General features: G+C 40.8%; 1 long non-coding RNA gene across 1 annotated transcript; it reads right to left on the bottom strand.

Annotated features, from left to right (window-relative positions):
* Positions 1 to 4,823: 4,823 nt before the first annotated feature.
* Positions 4,824 to 5,335, bottom strand: LOC119288923. Its single transcript, XR_005141353.1, has 2 exons — positions 5,163 to 5,335; positions 4,824 to 4,996 (listed from the first exon to the last, which is right to left on the bottom strand). It is a non-coding gene; the product is annotated as an uncharacterized LOC119288923 (long non-coding RNA).
* Positions 5,336 to 16,761: the final 11,426 nt, after the last annotated feature.

The following is a 16,761-nucleotide window of genomic DNA, read 5'->3' as shown; positions in this document are numbered from 1 at the left end:
CGTGTTAATCACTTTTTCATACTCGTGACGATTTTAAAAGTTTTTCATCTCAAATTCATTCACTATAGTAGTCGAACTTCCTGCTGTTTTCACGTTGAACTTCTGTGACGTATTTTCATTTGTAATTTTCTCATCCATTTCGTTAGTGTTACACAAACGATATTCTTTTTGTACAAACCTCTCTCACAATATTTTTTAACCTTCTCCGACCAAGGACTTGAACTTACACAAATGATATTCATGTCGTTTTGAAGTAAATTAGAGAAATGATGATATCATGATTTCTGCCTTCATTGCGAATGGAAACGCACTATGTGAAGTAGTTGAACTTCTCGGTCATGTCTATTTGAACCTCACTTTGTTTTTGACGTGTTGTTTTTTGCACTACGTGAAGTAGTTGAACTTCTGAGGCATGTCTGTTTGAACTTCACTCTGTTTCACTTTATTATATTTTTCTTATATGAAACACACACCATGCAGTACGTGAACTTCTGGATGTTATCAATTTGAACTTCTCTCTGGTTTTAGTGAATTATTTTAAAACACAAAAAACAACATTTTTTATGTATTTTGGACATCTAAATACACGGTGAACCTCTCTCACAAGAATTTTTGAACTTTTTCCTCGCCGAGCACTTGAACTTCTAGCAACCATTTTTTTCGTCTATGAGTTGTTTTTAAGAATGCAAAAAAGGGCGTTGTGTTTTTATTTTTTGAACATGTGAATCCTAGGTTTTAATAAACTCCGAACTTCTGTGTTATTTCAATTTGAACTTCACCTTTTCATATTTTTTGAGTAAAGAATTGTATTCGATTTTTATACGGAAAAAATCGAATATGGAAATACAAGGTGAACCTCTCTCACAAGAATTTTTGAACATCTCCGGACACAGCACTTAAACTTCCTTCAACAAACCTTTTAAGCTTTTATTTTTTCTATACTTTTATTCTCACCCGAAATGCATTCCTTGTAGTACTTGAACTTCTCTCCTATTTTAATTCGAACTTCTTAGTTTTATTCTTTAGTAACGCGGAAAATCGAGTTTTTTGAACATCTGTGTTTTAAAATTTTGAACTTCTTGGTTTTATTTTTTAATAATATGAAAATTCTGAATTTTTTATAGACATCAAACTTCACCATTTTTAATGTTTTGAACTTCTTAGATTTATTGGTTATTAACGAGGAAAATGCTTTTTTATATAAACAATGACACCGCCCTGTTATTTTAATTTGAACTCCTAGTTTTTATAGAACTAGCAGTGTGGCCCACGCATTTGCGCGGCTAGATTTATTACTTATTTGTACACTGATATTTTTTTTCTAAATTATCATATTTTTGTAATTTGTTTTGATTTGATTTATTGTGAGCCATTTGGCAAATAATGAAAATCACTTACATTGTATATGAAAATTCATCTTCATATTAATTGCCTCATTTAGCTCTGTCTTAGCCGCTCTTCCATTCGACAACTACCTTTAGCCGATATATACACTTAAACAATTATTGTACTGTTTCGGGCTTCAAATCTTGTATTCTTCATGGCATGAATTGTCCTATTGATTGTACAACAATATGATTCGATCTTACGAAAATAACTATTGTGAATTGGGTTTCACTTTGAAACTAATATACTCATTATAATATTGTCCTACTAAAAATAAGAGTGTACATTTTTATCTCCGATTATATTTCTTGTAATAAAGCATCTTCCTCGAAATTAGCTACATACATCTTATTTATTGTCTAGAACTAATATACTTCGGTCTAATAAGTGGTGTAGGTTTTTCATTTTGTCCAAAGCTAATGAGTATATTGTGATGCGAACATAAACGTTTTAGCTTTTCTCTCAACTATATCCATAAAAGATGTGATGATTTTGTAGCACAAAAGTCTTTCGGTATTGAGTATTTTTTTCAAATCGGGACATGATATTTTTCGATGCGATTTACTACAACTGTTTGGGCCATTTTCCACTATTAGCATGAAAAAGATAGTACTCTCCTTTCTTTTTTTGGGGGAGGGGGGGGGTTTATATAAACAAACTAACCAATTTTTAATTATCTTAAAAATAACTGTAAAATTACAACTGAAGATATTTATTATAATTCACTAAAATACTATGTCTCTATGGTGGTGTAGTTGGATCCAGACTGGAAGGGAGCAGTTATTTAATACAACTTTCACTTATTTTGACATGAAAAGAGTACTAAATATACATATGTTGCAATGAAAGGATGCAAAATCTTAAAATTGTTTTCACTAACTCGCAATTCACAACTGCCTAACTGGTTAACGTTCTTTCCATATGTACATTTTTTCTTTTATTAAGGCATCTATCTGTACATCTTCTTTTTTGCGAGGTATCTATCTGTACATCTTCTTTTTTGCGAGGTATCTATCTGTACATCTTCTCTGAAAATAATATCTCTATACACCAATATAAGACGTTTTTAACTATAAAGAACATAAGTATACTCTCTTTGTTTTTAAATAGAAGTCTTTTTCGAGGTTTCAATGTGAACTACATACAGAGCAAAATGAGTGGATCTACACTTTAAAATATGTCTATATTCATTTGTATGTAGTTCTTAATTTTTTTTAGAGTACGTATGTAGTCGTTATTTTGATCTATAAAAGACATACATTTAGCAATGTTGGGAGAGGAGTAGAAAACATCACCTCATGTTTGATCACAATCGGCTGACCATGGGTCAACCTGCTACCCATCACAGCACGTGCACACCTCTTCGTCAAAACATACCCTTTCTCTCCTCCACCGCCTAAGAGTGAGACATCCCTAAAACAAAAAAGAGTGAGAGAGTAAAACAGATCGAGGCAGCAGCGGCTGTACCAAATCGGAGTGGTCTACCAGTGCATCACCATAGCTCCATTGATGGCTAGGTCTCATTGGCGCCGTGACACGCGCTCGGGCCGTGATTCATGCGCCATCCAGCAGCGAGGCTGCATCTCAGTCGATCCCCACCAGGACCAGGCTCCCCCTCCACATGCACCACCTCTTCCGATTAGCTGTCGGCCGATGTCGCTTCTAGCCGTCACGAATCTAACCCCAAGGCTCAAGCTATCCCGCTCTACTTCTCCCATCACGTTCTTCGCGGTGTCCAGGGTGCAGATCCTCGCCGACCTCGTGAGTCCGGCGGGCAATTGAGGGAGAAGTAGGAGTTGCTGCCTTCCTCACTGTAGGTGCTGGCACGCCTCTGCCAATGTAAGGGTTATTGCTTTGCATCCTTCCTAGTCGAAATTGTTACCATGCATACATTAAGTCAAACCAAGAAGGCTTAAATTTATCAATTGAAATTTATGGTTGCTAAGACAGAAATGTGGTTGTAGATGTAGGCAAGTTGTGTGTTTCCTCATTGTTGGTGCTGTAGGACCACTACCATTGTAAATTTTATGTGCTACATACAACTTTGCACCATTCCTTCATTAACAACGGCTGATCCTTTGACATGTATGTTTCCCGACTCTAGTTGGACTAAAAATTATATTATTTTCATTTTCTGTTACAATATATATATATATATATATATATATATATATATATATATATATATATTGGTTTGTTATATTAGTTATATGTGTATTTAAGACAAAGGAAGAAGGTTTGAATGTATTGGCTGATATTTGGTTCATATGTTTTAATTGGCATACAATGGATTTTTCGCATGTGTTGTAGGCAATGGTAAAATATCGGGGTTATTCTCATGGTTCTCTTGAACTGAAAAGGACATAAGATAGAAGAGTTGTTGCCAAAAACATAGAATTCACCAAACTGCATGTTTAAATGAATTTTGAATAATTAGAATTTGGACAACCTCCTTATTCTCCTAGTCCTAGGTCCTGTTTCGGCTATTTATCTTCCAACTGGCCACCTGGCATTTTACATTTAACACTCTGTGTCTTGAGCCCATCAACATTTTTGGGCATTTTTGCGCTCTCTTTATGGCTATAGTAGCAGTACATTTTCTTTTGCCACTGCAGGCATCTGACTCCAAGTCTTCTATTCAAGCACCGTCTTTTTTCACCTTCAATATGTTTCTTGTCTTGCATATTTATTTTTGTTTTCTTTCTATCACACTTGTCTGGGCATATATACTTTCCCCCCTTAAAAATATTTCTTGTTCTTGCATATTATAGATCTTCGTCTTTTTCTTTTGTCATTGAAGTGTTCAGTGGCACAGATATTTTTTTCTTCCTGGTTGTCATCATTCCTTGTACCAATAGTATGGTGTGCTTCTTCTTTAACACGCACCAGTTGATGTAACTTCTTCCTAAGTGAATCTTCATTGTAATTATAAAATAAAAATATGTTTGGAAAATTATACACTTCTATAAAAATCTTAAAGTATGTTACTAAAGAAAGCAATTACCCTTTTATCCTGCATGTTCTCCTTTGCTTCATATTTTAACAGGGCATCCACTTAATCGTCCATCAAATCATATGCAGCATATGTAAGATGAATTAAATGCATCCATAACTCATCAGATTTGTCGTTCGTTCATGTACCGCTTCTCAAGCCTATCATCAGGCAGAAAATGTTTTTTTAGTACATAGTTTTGTGTGCTAAAGGTGAGATCACTGTCGTTGAGCTTGAATTGAAAGATAAGTCTGTGTCAACACAATTGTTGTATAATCTTTGATGCTTCTTCATATTTCCCATCCATGGATTCAGCAAGTTCGACACAGATTTATTAAGCAATTTTTGGGTGTCCCTGCCAAACAAAGGCAACTTGTAGTAACTATACAGTCACTAATTTGGAGTCGAATACGATACCTACCATACCATTGTTATTAGTGTAGAGTAGGATAATAGGAACGATCATGTTCAAATTAGTATAATATGAACACGGAGGTGTTACAATTTCTGGATATGTACCATTGTACTTGTCAGTTTCCTTATCATCAGACGACATATACCATCACTTGATATTTCTCATAACATCTCTATTGCAGCTATTGATGTGACCACAAAATCCTAAAAAGAGAACACAAAATCTTTAAAGGATTCTGAATAAATTGAGAGACATAAATAACTCAAATGTGGTTGTATTATAACTAATATGTCTCGATCATCTTTGTAGGTCTTATAGTCTTGTTTTCCTTCAAAAGCGGCGATATCATAAAGAAGTCTCATGCATTACCTGATTTGTCTACCTTCCGCACCTCATTCTAGTAAGTTCTTTTAATGTAAATTTTTTGTAGTGCTCCATCCATACTTGTATCTATCTCAATCATTTTTGGTAAAATTTCTTGTGTTGAGTGCCTGCACATATGGAGTGAGAAGTATAATAATTATTTCATGAATAGACATGAGTTATGATTCATTACTTGATAAATAATACGTAATAGATAACGTTCCACACCTGTGAAGAACTTCCCGAGTTTAATGTATATATGGATCTGTATATATTCGTGTGGCACTGGTTGACTCTAGGCACCACCCTATTTGATGTGAGAAATCTATTAGAGTTCTTTTTGTTGTGAAAAAAATGAGCTTGTGGCATTATTGGACTTGCCGTTTAACTTTTGAACGACTATTGATGTCACAATAACAACACTTTGGTTGTCGATTAATCCTCATTCATAAAATAAGCACACTTTCCCCATAAAAGTAACTCTAATTTCATGACCCCTAAAGGGCATAAGATGGTAATGTTAAACGCGGTGTTAGAAGTCCGAATTTAGGAATGGGTTTGCATTAGAATTTCAATCTGGCTGAAATATGAAGGTTGCGAGTTCTTTCTTGTTTGATCTAATTCTTCCACATGGTAGCATGAATTGCTTGGCCCTGTCAAAACAATCAAAAATATACTTAGCCAGTCTTCTTTAAAATGATAGGACAATTTGTAATTAAATATGTAATTCCTAAAGCTTTTCATCCATCAAGATCATACCAAGGATCATAAGCTCATTGTTTGTAAGATTGATTATCACATTCTCATTACTTTCAATTGAATGCCCAAGTTTTGTCCTCTTGTTATAAAGTATGTAAGCTTCCTGTAGGCCATAGTGTTCCTGCCGTAGAACTGTTAGAAAATTGTTAGTCCAATATAATTTACGTATGCAAATTTGTATGTATTCTTGCAGCACTTCTTGACTTTAGGCACAACCCTCTTTAAATAATGACCAATCTATTAGATATATTTTTGTAAACAAAAGAAAAGCTTGTAAAATTACTGGACTTACCTTTGAACTTCTGCACTACTGTTGAGGGTACAATAAGGACAATTTTGTTACTGATCACATCCTTTTTAATTATATGTGAACTTCCCATAGCATAACTCTGATTTTATCATCCCTAAAGAGTACAGGCAGAAAAGGTTAATGCTAACCGAAATGGTGGATGTCCAATTAAATTTTTTACTGCTCACTGCGTGATACTTCATCGATTCCACAACTTCTAAGTTCTTATATGCAAAAATAGATTTCTTATTTATCTTTGATCTATTTGTGTCTATCAAATTCTTCCAGATAGTAGCATGAATTGTTTGACCATGTAAAAAAATACTTGTTAATTGTTGTTTTAATAGAACAATCTACAATTAAATATGCAAAGAATTAACCTTCTCATATATGAAGATCATATCGAGGCTCATAAGCTCGTTGGCTATAGGATTTTGTCTTCCTGTTATTAAGTAGCTAAGCTTTTTGTATGCCATAGTGGTTTTGTTGTAAGAAGATCAGGAAATTGTTAACCAATTAATAATTACCTATGAAGATTGTATGCGGAATAGTGACTGTGCACCTTTATGATTCAGGTGAGAGGCAACTCAAAAGGGTGGTTGTCCGTCAAGAATCGAGATGTCTAGCATGTTGCAGTTTTCACCGATTCTGCTGTGTCGTAGAATCAGTAGACTTCGATTGGTTAAGGAGAAGATTGGGCTGGCTTCGATTTTGGGATGTGTCCGGCTGGGTGTATTTTTGTATTTTTATGTATGCATGTCATGGCAGAGTATGTGTGTGCTGGTTGTGTCCGGCTGGTCTTTTTATGCGTGCTTGAGCTGGCCAAATACTTTTGGAGTATTTTTTGTTGAGTCCATGTTCAACACGTCTGGACTTCTTTTGGTTGCGTTGGAGATTTGGAAGCGGGTGCACGTTGAGTCCATGCTCAACACGTCTAGAGTTCTTTTGCATGATCTGGATGCACGTGACGTTTTATATATGGTTAATTGTGTCTTGGTGTCTTATTTCTTTGTGGTTCTCTCGGAGGTCTTTTGATGAAAAGATATATGCAGGCGTGATATGTCTATTATTATTTGTACCTCACAAAAGTTATACGTAACTTTGTGTCTTTTAAATCCCAGCCGTTGTTATCTAATATTAATGGTGTTGATTAATTAGCCTATGTGGATTAGCGTGATGGCTTGTTTGACTTCTGTCTTAATTATATAATAGATGGGGGAAATCATTTTTTATACGATCTTTTTAAAATGCTCCTCTTTTTAATTTGAACTTCTCTGATTTTTTTACAAACGGGGAAAATCCGTTATAAAGATTTTTGAACTACTTTTTTTAACTTCTTGCTCAAATTTTTTGAACTTTCAAATTTGTCTTTTAGATATTAAAAACTTCATTTTTTTTAAAGTTGACCTGCTTCAGTTTTTAAATTTGAACCTCTTATAGGATTTTGTCGTGACATTTTATGCTTTTTTTGCTTTTCGATGAAATGGCCTAGGCGGTCTATTTTTTCATTTGATCATTTTTCTTCTGTACGTGGTACACGTGAACTTTGAAATTTCTGAAACATGAACTTCACGTGATATTAATGTTTTTTCATGAAACTCCATAGTTTTAATTCTTTGAATTCCAGGATTTTTTCTATTTACATTTTTTGGTTTGAACTTCGATGTTCGTTACAGCTGAACTTTTGAAATCACACCTTTTTATACACATTTTCCCCTGAATCCAACATGTGCAAAAACAAGAGGGAAATTTGGGTTAATTATCATAAGCAATAGGACAAACATTTAGAGGGTACCCATAATAGTTTTCTTTTGTTCTATTCAGTGTACTACGCACAAGCACATGCACAACACATCCACACAAAAATTTGGCTCACCTAAAATGAAAAAGATTTCAGTGTCATAGGACGATCATATAAGCATCTGGAACTAGAAAACATGTACCTTGTTTTTCAAAAATGCACCTTTTTTCTGTATGCGAACTTTAACTTTTTTATATATGAACTTCATTGCGAATTTACATTTTATTCCATATGCATCTTCTAGGCAGGATGCGTTCTCCCTAAAACACAATGTCTTTTGAACTTTCTAGGTGGAAGTCGTTGAACTTCTAGATTATTAAAAAAGGATGCCATTTTTAGTTCTCAATCAATATGGTATATTAAAAATTTGTACACACAAAGTTTCATATCGTTTTGGGAGTAACACGTACATGAAGTTCCCTGTACTTCATCAAAAATGGTTTAAGAAAGTTTTCGGAAAAACACGTACATGCAGTTCCCTATACTACCTCCTCATTTAGGAACATAAAGTTCTTTGTTTAGGAGCAAAAATTCATCACTCTGGAAGAAAATAGATCTTTATGAACAATAAATTATTCATTGGGGAACAAAAATTTTCACATTTTAGGATATGTTTTTCATCAAGTGTGAAAATCAACATGCTACCTCTAATTCAAGAGCAAAAGTGAGAGAAGACCAACGATTCACACCAGGCACACAAAAGATGAAATTTTCAGAACATACACCGAAGAATGGTACTTTACTGACAGAATGACAATTCTAACAAACACTTATCTGCAATAGCAAGTACTACAAATACTTAGATAACATGAAGTTGATTGCCTACGTTCAATTAGTTGTCCAATGACTAACAAACAACTTTTTTAGTTGATTGACAATTCTAACAAACAACTTTCTAGGTGGAAGTCGTTGAACTTCATTACGAACTTTCTAGTTTTTAGTTGATTGCCTTCATTGCGTCACCTGCTCGGCAACATCGACACCTGCAAACTGGTTTTGGAAGTATCTGTGAGTCACGGGGACTCAGCAATCTCACACCCTCGCGATCAAGACTATTTAAGCTTATAGGAAGGGTAAAAGGTATGAGGTGGAGCTGCAGCAAGTGACTAGCATATAAGGTGGCTAACATACGTAAATGAGAGGGAGAAGAGAAGGCAAAGCACGATCGAGAAACTATGATCAAGAAGTGATCCTAGAACAACCTATGTCAGGCATAACTCCAACATCGTGTTCACTTCCCGGACTCCGCCGAGAAGAGACCATCACGGTAACACACGCGGTTGGTGCATTTTAATTAAGGTCAACTTCAGGTTTTCTACAACCGGACATTAACAAATTCCCATCTGCCCACAACCGCGGGCCCGGCTTTCGAAAGTTCATAACCCTGCAGGAGTGTCCCAACTTAGCCCATCACGAGCTCTCACGGTCAACGAAGGATATTCCTGCTAGCTGGAAGACCCGATCAGACTCGGAATCCCGGTTACAAGACATCCTCGACAATGGTAAAACAAGTCCAGGAAGACCGCCCGATGCGCCGACATCCTGATGGGAGCTGCACATATCTCGTTCTCAGGGCAACACCGGATGAACACTACGTACAGCTAAAACTATCCCTCAAGTTTCCCCGAGGTGGTGCCGCAAGTGGCTTTGTTTCGGACCAACACTTAGACAAGCACTGGCCCAGGGGGTTAAAATAAAGATGACCCTTGGGCTGGCCTAACCCAAGGGAAAAAAGGCTAGGTGGCGAATGGTAAAACCAAGGTTGGGCCTTGATGGAGGAGTTTTATTCAAAGCGAACTATCAAGGGGCTCCCATTATAACCCAACCGCGTAAGGAACGCAAAATCCGGGAACATAACACCGATATGACGGAAACTAGGGCGGCAAGAGTGGAACAAAACACCAGGCATAAGGCCGAGCCTTCCACCCTTTACCAAGTATATAGATGCATTAATTAGATAAGAGATATTGTGATATCCCAACAAGTAAACATGTTCCAACAAGGAACAAACTTCAATCTTCACCTGCAACTAACAACGCTATAAGAGGGGCTGAGCAAAGCGGTAACATAGCCAAACAACGGTGTGCTAGGACAAGGTGGGTTAGAGGCTTGGTTTAACAGTATGGGAGGCATGATATGCAAGTGGTAGGTATCGCAGCATAGGCATAGCAAAAGAGCGAGCAACTAGCAAGCAAAGATAGAAGTGATTTCGAGGGTATGGTCATCTTGCCTGAAATCCCGCAAGGAAGAAGAACGAGTCCATGAAGAAGACAAACGGACATAGTCGAACGGGTCCTCAAAATCATGATGTTACCGGAACCAACCCAAAGAAGCAACACCGGAAAGAAGCACACAACATAGTAAACAACCAACACATGAACATGGTATGATATGCCGGATGCGGTATGCGGTGCACATGCATGATTTGGACATGAATGATAGAACCTGACCTCAACTTGGAAAAACCAAGAGTGCCACTGGAAAGATGAGGTGATTCTGGTTGAAATTGATATAAGGATCACCGGAATCGGATGCACGGTTTGGAAATGGCAAGCAAAACAAATATGGCACCGGTCTGCGGTAATCAGCAAGTGACCAACTAAATGCAACAAGATAAATATGCTACAGCACTCAAACATGACAACAAAATATATGGCAGGGATCCACTCATGATGCTTGACAAAAGATGAACACGGAGCTACAGCTAATTCACTCATTAACAGGTCCAAACAAGCATGGCAAAAGTGCAAATGATAACAGGTTTCAGACTTGGTGAAATTAACACAAGTCTGGAATTTATCATCAGGAAGCAATCTTTAGAGCATGAAAACTACAAGCTACAGGAACTTACCATGGCAAAGCAAGGCATGGCATGAAGCTACTCAAAGCACTTAACAAAAGTCCCTTAGTTACCTTGAGCCAAAAGGGATCAGAAAATACAATTACAAGCATGTGAACATGGCAAAAACATAAATAGATTCAGACTTGGTGAAAAACTGGAGCATGCAAATCAGTTAACGAGTAGGCATGTTTACGAGCTCGATGCACTCACTACAAAGCATGTCATGACAAACTAAGCATACCCCCATGAAGAAGACATGGCATAGAAGCTAGACATGGCAAGAACAATAACATAGCATGCACGGATCAATAGCAACATCCCCGGCAAAATCGCTAAACATGTCAACAATCTGCCAGGATTCACTTTATAGCAAAAGTAGAGCTCGATTGACTCAAGCTAGGTTGCTCCATAAATGAAAACAAAGACATGGATGGATAGAGCACCACAATGTTAACAAAACATCCTTACTTATCATCCTCAAAAGAGGCACGGATCACTAGGAAACAACATGAACATATGGCATAACGACAAAAACAGAACAAGGACTTAGTGAAATTCTAAGTCCCTGAAATCAGCATTAACGATTACGCTATTTTGCAAGCTTGTGCTAGTTACCACATAGATCACACAAATACATGGCAAGCACCTCTGTAAAGATGGCGTGGCGTATAACAAAACACATGTAGAGCTCACGATCATAGCATGCACACATTAATCATGGCAAAAATGACAAAAGGCCATTTGCTAAAACAGATCTCCAACTTAACTCACGTAGCCCTCTTCCAACAGCATTTCGGGCATCAAGATGAGGTCAAATGAAAACGATTCAATGAGATGAAATGATGTACTCGTTGAGACGAACATTTTGATATGCTAACATGCATGAATTGGAGCTACGGATGCGGAGTTATGATGCATTGAAAAATGCAAAAGATTAGGGTTAGAGGAGAAAAAGTCGACCCCTCGAGATATTTCCAGATCCTGATCGGGATCGGGTACTGTAGCGGTTACTATAGCAGTGTGCGACGAGGTCGCCGGAAATGGTCGCCGGAGGAGGAAGGGATGACCGGACTTGGTGGGGGCGGCGGATCCGGCGACGAGGGCGGTGAGGGCGCGGCGGACCGGATCGGCACGGAGCAGAGTGGCGGGGACGGGCGGCGCGGCGCCGGCGTGAGATCCGGGCGGCTCGCGGAAGGCGCAGGCAGGCAGCATCGATGGACGGCGCCGGCGACGCGGGTCGGTGGCGGTGAAGGTCCGCAGTGGCGGCGTGGGCTCCCGAGGCGGCGGGGCAACGCGCAGGAGGCCGGCTCAGGCGCGGGGCGCGTAGTCGGGCCGAGAGGGCCGGCCGTGGGCTCGCGGGCCTGCGGCGGCGCATGGCGGCACTTGCCACGTGGCAGGACACCACCGGTGCGAGCGCGGTGGTGGGTTTGTCCGGTGGACTTGGACATGTCCGGCGGCGAGAGGGAGGTTTTCTAGGGTTTCATCTGCGGAAAAATTTGGGGAAGACACGGGAGCTAGGAGACTCCAAATGGGGTGCGGTCTTCGGCCATGCGATCATGATCGAACGCTCTAGACGATGGAGAGGGTTTAGGTGGGTTTTGGGCCACTTAGGAGGGGTGTTGGGCTGCAATACAAACAAGGCCTTTTCGGCCCCTTGATTAACCGTTGGAGTATCAAACGAAGTCCAAATGGCACGAAACTTGACAGGCGGTCTACTGGTAGTAAACCAAGGCCGCATGGCAAGTCTCGGTCCAATCCGAAAATGTTTAACACCCGCACACGAAAAGAGGTAGAAGGGGACACCGGGTGACATAGGAGCGCCGGATTGCAAAACGGACAACGGGGAAAATGCTCAGATGCATGAGACGAACATGTATGCAAATGAAATGCACATGATGACATGATATGCAATGCATGACACGCAAGCAATGACAAGGCAACAACAGTGAATAACTGGACGGCACCTGGCACATCGGTCTCGGGGCGTTACAACACTCCACCACTACAAGAGGATCTCGTCCCGAGATCTAGAATGACACCAGAGGGAAAACGGAGGAGAAAGAGAAGAGGTAAACTAAGTTGCTTCTTTGACGAATGAGTGAAACCAACGAACCTTGAAAAGGTTAAGCCATCTTGAGGAAAGAATACAATGGAGATGAACAAAGTTGAAAGCACTCTGTTAGAAAAGAGGAACAAGGAAGAACAAATTCGTATGGCACTCCGGTTGAAAAGAGATGCAAGACTTGATAAGGCGAAAAGAACTTGAGCAAAAGGGCACAACACTCCGGTTAAATGGATAGGCATGAAAAGAACATGATCTTTGACAAAACGAGATGATGGGTGAAAAGAGCAACAACACAATGCCTCCGGAACGAAAGAATAGAAGATAGATAATTGAAATAGGAGAATGGAGAAGAAAATGCCAACTTCTGCCACAAAAGAGCTTGAAAAGGCATCCTTAGGAGGAGGGTCGAACGGAATTGTTGTAAAAACCAACAACGAAAAGAATAAGCTTGATATGGTCTTAAAGCATACATCTCAAATTATGAGGTGACAACCTGCCACTCACGAGAAAAGAATTGGATTGATAAGAACAAGGAGACGAGAAAGCTATCTCACCGGGAGGATAAAAGAAGACCTTGGGTCATTTATAAGCACCATAATAGTAACAAACCTTAGGGAAAGCTTTAGGTGAAATATAACCCAAGATAACTCCAATGAAGAGATTGATGGATTTAAGATACCTCATTCTTGACAACATGTGAATCATGAAATATGAACTCTAGTTATGAAGAATGACATAGCACCACCTCAAATGATATGGTAGAAGGAATTGCACTCCGGATTGCAAGAAGAGGAAAGCTTGAACTCCTCTGAAAATAATCTTGATGAACATTTCGAGAACGGATTAAGTCCTTGATGAACTATCATGTAGAACCTCCATGAAGAACTCCGTTAAACAAAAGAATGATCAAACGGAAGGAAAGAGAAGTTGAAAACATAAAATGAAACCTTGCAATTTAGAAGGAGCTTCACGACGAGACAAAGTGGAAAGGCTTGGAACTCCGGAAAAGAAAAGATAAAGACTCTCGAACTGAGTGTGACGCCCGAGACCGATGCTCGAGAAGACTTCCATATGTTCCGGGTTTCGCCGTGTGTTTCATTTGTGCCGCCCTTTTATTTATTTTTATTTTTTTTTGCGATGCGTCATGTCATCATGCCATCATCTCATAAACCTTTTGCAACTCAACTAAATAAATTGCATGGATCTACGGTCCATTTAAATCGAGCGATATTCACTATGGTGATTACTCTTTAAAACATATTCTCCCAATATTTTAGGGAGCTATATAAATTATATTCCAATAATTTTGAATCACCCATAACACACGTGCAGATAATCCCATGCCTTTCTGCTTCGAGTTGATCTCCAAACCTTGCCAAAAATTATTTCTTCTTTTTTTTGAGGCTCCTCCAAAAGTCTCAACATTTTTGGACCTTCCCAAACCTCACTCCTATTCAAGTCATTTGGAATTAATTTCAAATGAGTTTGAATTCAACTTCAACCGCGTGCCCACTTCTATTTTGCGGGATCAAGCTCATTTTTACAAGTCCGGGGAAATTATCCCTATGCGCAAAATCCTTTCCTAACCCTCTCCTTCTTTTCCCTCTCTCGATTTTCTTTTCTGCTAAAGGATATAAGAGATAAGAGAGAGAGAGAGAGAGAGAGAGAGAGAGAGAGAAGCCCAGCCTAGGCCTAAGGCCCAGCCACCAGTCTCCCTAGGCGCCGCCTCCCTCTCCACTAGGCCCATCTCTCCCCGCTACCCACCTGGGCCTCACAAACTCCAGCACCGGCCCACAGCTAAGGCCCAAGCGAACCCTAGCCTATCTCCCTCTTGTTCCCTGGCCCGATCCTCCTCTTCCCTCGTGCCCATCGTTCCCTCGCACCGCCAGGGAACCGCATCCCGATCCCCATCTCCTTCGATCCCATCTCTCCCTTGCAGCCACTCACTTCCCTCCTTCATCTCCTCCCTCGCCCTCTCTCTCGTTCCATGCTCACGCCACCAGAGACGAACGCAGCTGCCGCCTCCCGATCCGGCATCCCACATCCTCCTCCGCCTTCGATCCGGTGCCGCCGGAGGCCACCAGCATCGCCCAGGTGCTGCGGCTCCTCCCTAGCGCGCCTCCTTCCTCCCGTGTCGGCCTCTTCCCTCCTTGCTCCAATGCCATGGAACCAGGCCGCCACTCTGGTCAAGCCTCATCGCCGGCCGACCTGAACCGTGGAGCCGTGGCCGGATCTGGTTCTCCCAGACGCCCGCAGGACCTCGGCCTCACCCTGCTCATCGCCGGAGTCCCAGCTCCACCGCCTCGTTTCTTCAGCGCCGCTGCCTCCCTCTGCCTCATCCAGGAGACAAGCACAACGCCATGGAACCCCCGTCGCTGGCCAAGACCCTCCTCGCTGCTGGCCTCGTGCAGAGCCCCTCCTCCTCACGGCCTTAGGGCCCGTCGCTCCCCCATGTTGTTGCTGCTTCGTTGCCCACCTCCCATCGATGACCGGGGCTGCATGTTTCGGTTCGCCAAGTACCACCACACCCGAGTCTTTGCCTTGCTTCATTTTGGGATTGAAGACCGAGACGAGACCGCCAAGATGTATCCTGGTGTCGCCGAAGACACGTGAACATCTACACGACGACCACCGAGTAGCTCTTCACAAGTACCCCTACGCGCGAAGACGCCAAGACCGCGTTTCCGGATTCACCAAGTACCACTACGGCCGGAGACCTCGACGTCCGACGCCTAAAATGATCACCGAACCGGAGATTACGCCAAGTACTAGGTCAATGAGAACCACCAAGTTCATCTTCCGCCGTCTCCGAAATTGCCAAGTACCACGACGATACGAGAACCACTACCGTCGACCCGCAAAGAACCCGTGGACGTCAAGTCCCTCGTTGTGATCCCGAACATCTACAGAAAATTGTGCAACTAAGAACGTGAACGACTACCGTCGCCACGAGAATGTCTACTTCCCTCAACGAACCGTGAACATCTACTTCCTATACCATCGCCGAGTACCACTACTTCCCACGACGATCATGAACGACTACACCGCTTAACCTGAACCGCTCCGATAACGCACGCTTCAAAGGTATAACCCCGAGGCGACCGCCGTGAACGAATGCATGTGTGATGTATGAGATGCTCGTGCTTGCACCGTGCTTGATTTGTCGGTGCACATTGCCCTCTTTTACCTTGTCACCATCATGTGGGAACCCGGTAACCGGGAACTCCCCACCTTCTATCGCATGTCACGCTCCCGTCGCACTTTCTTTGCATCGGGATCTCAATTGAGTTACCGGAACCGGAACGTTGCCGTGGCACCGTTTCGTTATCGTTGCCGTGGCTCCCCTTTTCATTTCCGCCACGATGACGAATGCTTCTTAATATGCTCTTGTCAACTTTTCTTAAAATTGCATAAAACTTGAGCATGTCATCCGCATCATGTTAACAACATTAAGATGGCTTAAATTATTGTTGCACCTAATTACTAATGCATGTGGGGATTTACCGGATTCGTTGTTTGCATATCCGGCCCCATTTAAATTGCTTAGATTGTGTAGTTTACTCATGTTTCACCTCTTGCCATGTTAACCAACCTTTAATATTGTTGAGTACATAACCGGGAGAGAACTAAATAAGTCATGTGGTGTTTTCTTCAATATGCAACTCCGTTGCATATTGAGCTCCACTTAATTCATGTAATTGTGTGAAGTGGCGATTGTAAGCCAACTATGTATCTTTTCCCTTATTGTATTACATGGGTTGTTTGCGAAGATTACCTCACTTGCGACATTGCTTTCAATGCGGTTATGCCTCTAAGTCGTGCTTCGACACGTGGGAGATATAGCCGCAT

Source organism: Triticum dicoccoides, chromosome 4A, assembly GCF_002162155.2.
Source record: "Triticum dicoccoides isolate Atlit2015 ecotype Zavitan chromosome 4A, WEW_v2.0, whole genome shotgun sequence".
Classification (NCBI taxonomy): Eukaryota; Viridiplantae; Streptophyta; class Magnoliopsida; order Poales; family Poaceae; genus Triticum; species Triticum dicoccoides.
This window is presented reverse-complemented; position numbering and strand designations above follow the sequence as displayed.